Here is a 6,000-nt window from a genome sequence, read left to right on the forward strand (position 1 = left end):
AGAAGTAAGCTGCTAAAAGGCAAAGCGAAAAAACAAAGCGCGGACGACAAAACCCGCCAAAAAGTCCGCCGTGCCGGGACCGGAACGCGATTAGAACAAAACAAGCCGCCTTCATCACGGCAGCCGTGCAGCTGCAGCGGGCCCGGCCGCGTAGCGCTAATGCCACCCCAATCAGGCACCACCGGGCTAAGCCTAACCCACAGTGGGGGGAGAGAAAAAGTCGGCGGGCATTTGACGGTCCTAGAGCAAACCTGGAGCAGGGGGTCCCTGGAACTGGAAGCTTGAGCGGGGGGGGGGGGGGGTTCTGGAGTTGGCGGTCGTTCTGCCAATAACGCATGCGGAGACACGCACCCGAGTAAATCGCACCATTTCCGCCGCGTTAGCAGAACATGGAACCATTACTCGCGCGCCGCGGCTTGGCCGGCACGCCGCGGCACGCCCACACATCACAATAAGGGCCTCCAGGCCTTTAAAGCGAACAACCGATTTTCGTGTCTTGCTGTCTTGCTGGGGAGTTGTGCGCCATGAATTGCCCAGCAGAGAGGCATGAATGTACTGTTACAGACAATCGGGGTTCACTCAAAAGACTAATTGATTATCTGGATTTTGTTCAGTATACTGACCAATCTGTACTTTACTAAATTTTCTTCTATTTGATGAAATATTGTTTTCTTCAACTTGACGAAACATCCAGATTATTTTCTTCGATTTGACGAATCACTGAGGTAGGTTTATCCGATTTGATGAAACGCTTAGGCAGTATGTGAGGCGCGGAGATTTCCGTCACAAGATAGTAATCCGTCTCCCAAGTAAAGTCGACTACTAAAGTCGCCCCGCAGTCTGTTTGAACAAGGACCCGACACGCGTGCGCGGACTTTGGCGACTTGGCAGCTCCGACCGGCTCCGCCCCCCGTACGGGGAGGTAAACAATCGGAGCGCCCTTCCCTCCAACTACCGCCGAACTCGCTGGAAATGACACCCAATCAAAAGAAAAATAACAAGAAGAAGGAGATTGAGAGCGAGAAGCTGGAGGAGGAGGGGATCCAAATAAACTGCAAGCAACATGGCGGTGCAGCCCCATGGCGGCCCATGGCCTTGTCTTCACGCGCCATTAAACGTGTTTTATTTGGCAGCTTTCCGGGGCCGCCCCGGCCAGGGCCATCCGACATGAGGCCGTGCTGTATTGAACATTCAATTGGATGGATGGGGAAGGCGAGGTGACGCCGAGGTTCTATATACTTTGTTGGCACGGTTCGCCCCAACTAGGGCCTGGCCCCGCCCTGCGCAGCCCTACGATGCCAGCACCACCTGGGACGTGGGCGCCCCAAACCAGATTTCAGGTGGGAACAGGTGTCCAATTTGAAGTTTACCGAGCGGAAGGAGGAAAAGCCGACCCAATCGACAGTCTCGACCTCGGCGATAAAGGGCATGGCGCGCCGAAAAACACGGCGATCGCTCACACTGGGAGTCAATGAGACGAATCGACCCGACTTTGTTGAAAACACACATTAAAGATGGGTGCTGATCAAAGCAGGCGATTGGACATGTTTCATTCCAATACATTCTCACAAAACAAGTTAAAATGTGCGAAAGCTTCGAAGAAAATTGACATTGACAAGGAACCGGCTCAACAGCCATACCCGTGCGAAAGTTTCGCACCACAGCGCTTTGAATTTTTTCAACGAAAACGAAGCAGCAGTTTTTAATAACACGAACGGTGGATAGGAATAGTTGAAGAGAACGCTTCATGAAGAACATGGAGGATAGTTCTCAAGTAGACAATCGAAAATAGTTTGTCAGGAACTTGGTTTTCCGATTCCCTGTGCAGGCCGAGAAAGGGGGGGGAGGTACGCCTTGCCCTGATGAGGCGCTGCTTGCTACCCCCCCTCCCCCCTCCCCCCGCCCTGTTGACATTCCATTCTGCAGCGCACCCTGCCCGCGGCCACGCGCGGAGACGAAAACAGAATGCCGTTTGCCTCCGAAATCGCAGTCAAACACTGAGACCGCGCGACCCGTCCGCCCCGATCCATCTTCTCGAGACGGTGACACGAAAACACTCCTTCCGTCGGAGGACGCGCTTCAGACGGTGGTGCGCACATGGCGCCCATCAGACTTTCTTTTATCTCTCCATGGGGGACGTGTTATTCTTAACATAATTGGAAGACGACCCACCCAAAGCGTCCAAGACTTAAACCCAAAATTAAGAGCCTCGTTGTCGTGCCTCCAAAAAAAGGCTGTTTAGACTTGATTAAGGGTAATTTGTCTTGATTCAAAACTTGTTTTCTCCGAGTGTAGCGACCTGGTCCAGTCCTCCCGCCGGCTAATGTAGGCCGGGAATTTCCCCAGTGTAGCTCGTGATCTACTGGCGTCGTGGGGTGTCTCCAGGCCTCCGGGCCGGGGCTGCGTTCTTGGCCACTGGCTCTTGGCATCCGAGGCTAGCCGGGCCGGGCTAGGCCGGGCGGCTTCAAAGCCAACTGGCCACCAGCGTTTGTCTTCATATTAGGACTCTGGCGAGGAGGCCCGGCGATTCAGTGTCGGCAACTCGCAGCGGGGGCTGCCAGACAGCCGCCCCATCAGGCCAACTAATTTGGCAGAAATCCCTCACGTTCGCACAAAACAAGAATCTTCCTTCGTCTCACAACGTCATCCGCTCATCCGCTTCGCGCTTCGCGCCGCATTTCCCCGCTTCCTTCCGATCCGCGCGGGAAAGGGGCGAAAAAACAAAAAGCGTGTCCGCAGGAAACGGGGAGAGCGAGGTCAGGGCGGGGCGGGGCGGGGCGGGGGCGTACCGCCAGAGGGCGTTCCCTGCGCGGCACATAACTCCAGGCGACAATAGCGACGTGACATCGGGTTGCAGGCCGCGCGGCGTCGGCGGCGAGATAACCGTTTATTGCCGAGCCGCCCCGCCCCTCCCCGCCCCGAGGCACTGGGAGCCAAACCAACTGCCGAGCCACTAAAAGCCGCAGGTCCCGCAGGCATGGCGGTGCCGGCGGTGCACGGTGCTCCAGGCTGCTCCTGCAACGCCGTCGCCGCCAGCCTGCAGGGACGGCTGAGCACTCAAATATTAGCTCGGGGGCCACGACGCATCCCCCCCCTCGGCCCGCCCCTGTCGGCCGATTCCGAGAGTCGCGCCGTCCCTCCCGCACCCACACGCAACGCACTGAGTGTGTGAGGGAGACGCAGCGACGGAAGCGACTGGCGGCCGACTTCGCGCAGGTGTTGCCTTCGCCGCGGCACGCAGTCACACAGGAACAAGAAGTGTAAACACAACGGCAGTGCCGCGCGCCTTGCCTGGCCTTGCTTGGCCTTGCTTGGCCTCGCCGGGCAATCTTCGCGAGGCGTGTGGCAAGGCGATGCATAAAACATGGCGACACGTCGCCGTGGCGACGCGGTGCGACGCGGCAGTGGGCGGTGCAGCACTTCATCGCGCAGACAGACCGTCACCGCGCGGGGCGGCACGGCGCGGCGCCAGAGAGTGCCCAACGTCCTTCAAAAGGGCTCAAAGACTTAGAGGAGCCAGCGAGCTCGGCCCAGCGCCACCACGCGCCGAAAAGTGGACTGCTCGTCGGTTTCAATTCCCCCTCCTCCCTCCCACTCCACGCGCGTCATCTCCCCACATTTATAATGCGGCATTCGGACAGCAGACTCATTCCGGGAGTCAGTCTGCAGCCCTCACGTTCCCTCCACCGGGACTCCGACGGCATGCTCGCTATCGATGCACAATTAGGAGACTTTCTGGAGAGGTTGGGAGAAAGGTGAAAACGGAGCGGGGGTTTTCATCGCCCTACAAACACAGGCAGACGGATGCGGACTAAGAGGTTTTCCAGGAAGGCGTCGGCGGAGCGGAGCAGGTCCAGGTCCGGATGCCCGCCGTCAGACGCAAGGCAAGCCGGGCGAGCCAGGCAAGAACCGGGAGGGGGTGGCGCGGGCGCGGGGCGACAAGAACTAGATCAAAACCAACAACGAGGGCAGAGCGGCGCGGACACTGCTAAGTGTGATGACGAGACGACTGCCTCGGAATGTGTTGGCCTCGCCGCGCCTAGCCTCGCATCATGGCCCCATCGCCACCCGCGCGCGTCTCCAGAAACGGGGCGAGGAGCGCGAGGGAAATGGGGCGATTCTCTCGCATCAATTTGTTTGAACTTCAGCGCGGCTCTGCCCCGGCCCGGCACGCCCGGCGGCCGCGGCTTGGCTGCTGAGAACCCCCCCCCCCCTCCAAACTGTGCCGTCCGAGGCGGCGGACACAAGAAAGCACTCCTCTTCGGCCGCTTTTGGGAGAGCCGAGCCCGAGCCCACCATCTCGGCCAGTGCAGGCTATAACAGTTTGAATTGTAAAATGGGGCCGGGCCCCGGCCAAGGCGCGGCCGGGGCCAGCGAGGCCAGCGCGAGGTCCGAACTCCGGCGGCGGCCTCCCCGCCTCCCTCCGCGAGGGGAGGGGAGGAGGGGAGAAGATCGCAGACCTGTTGACAGAGACGTACCGACTGCGCAGTGGGAGGGGGTCGACATCCGCCATCACTCCGGGCGGAGGAAAAAGCGCGCAAAGCCGCTGAACGATAGTGGCTGGAAAACAACCCCGCAGACTCCACTGGCGGCGTCCGCTGGCGTCCGCGGCAATGAGGCCCCCCGATGAGGCCCCCGATGAGGCCCCCGATGAGGCCCCCAGCGACGCAATGAGTGCTGAATCACTCTCTGTGGAGCGGCGCCGCCCAAAACGCGGTGCGCAGCCGGGGGGACTTTTCCCTCCCTTTTCTCGCCTTTTTCCGCCACCGCCATCCGCTCAATCGTTTTATGTCCCGTCGGAGTAGTATTTGAACTCCATACTCTCTCTCTCTCTCTCTCTCTCTCTCTCTCTCTCTCTCTCTCTCTCTCTCTCTCTCTCTCTCTCTCTCAACCCTTCCACTCGCCGAGCATTTCGCGCTTCGCAGAGCCAAGAGGGTTTCGCCCTGCAAGCAAGCAAGTAAGGAGGGCGCGGCGGCCAGCCAGCCAGCCAGCCAGCCAGCCAGCCAGCCAGCCAGCCAGCCAGGCGAGACACAATGCTTCATTAAAACTTGCCGGGACAAAGTGCGCTGCAGCCAATTGAGCGAGAAGCACACACACTGCCGCCTAGACGGCCGCCTAGACGGCTGCATGCACAATGCAACACTCGGCGCGATAGACTGGCGGCGTGTCAAAGACTGACGCCCGCGGCACAAGGCGACAACACACTGTGCGCTGCTGCGGTTGCGGTTTCCGTGTGTGTTTGAGACAATTCATCTGATGGGCTGCCGCTTCGCTCGCGAGGCGTCGCACACAGACAGACGCACACGGCAATCGCTCATATGGCTGTGAGGAAAGACGGGAGTGAGCAAACGCCTGCTGGCTCCGCGTGCCGGGGCACTGCCAGAACAGACTCCACTTGGTGAATATGACGTGTCGATGAAAAAGTGGTGGACACTCGTGGCGTGGCAGGACGAAGTGCAATCACTTTGCCGTGGAGGGCGATCACGTGTCCGCGGGGGACGAGTAGACGACCTCAGCGACCTTCTGGGCGGCGCCCTCGCAGCAGCTGCCCTTGGAGGAGCCCTACCACAACAAGTCCGCCCCTCCCCTAGGCCGCCCCGCCCCGCCCCGCCCCGAAAAGAGGGCAAAAAGTGGCGCACCGCCCCGCCATGCGTCGGCTGCTTGAGTGCGGATCCATCATCCCAAGTGCGGAAGTCGCCCGGTCCAACTCCAAAGTGAGTAGTTTAGTCGTCCCCTCCCCCTCCCCCAGACGGTGACAGCTCGGCCGTCCTTCCAGTGCCCTCCAGCGGCAACTCCAGACCTGCAGACCCAGTCCGGCACGAGTGGAGCGGCAGCAGCTTTCCCGATATCGGAGTAAGAAGAGTTGCCGTCCGGTCGGTCATTTTCCGTCCGCAACTCCTTAAGTCAGACGCCGCCGGGGAAAGCGGGGTCTGCAGACAGCCGGTCCCTCGAGACCGTCGTCCCCCCACAGTCACAGACAGCTCCTCGTCCCGGAGCCCG

Source organism: Thrips palmi, unplaced genomic scaffold (genome assembly GCF_012932325.1).
Source record: "Thrips palmi isolate BJ-2018 unplaced genomic scaffold, TpBJ-2018v1 HiC_scaffold_2, whole genome shotgun sequence".
NCBI classification, from domain to species: Eukaryota; Metazoa; Arthropoda; class Insecta; order Thysanoptera; family Thripidae; genus Thrips; species Thrips palmi.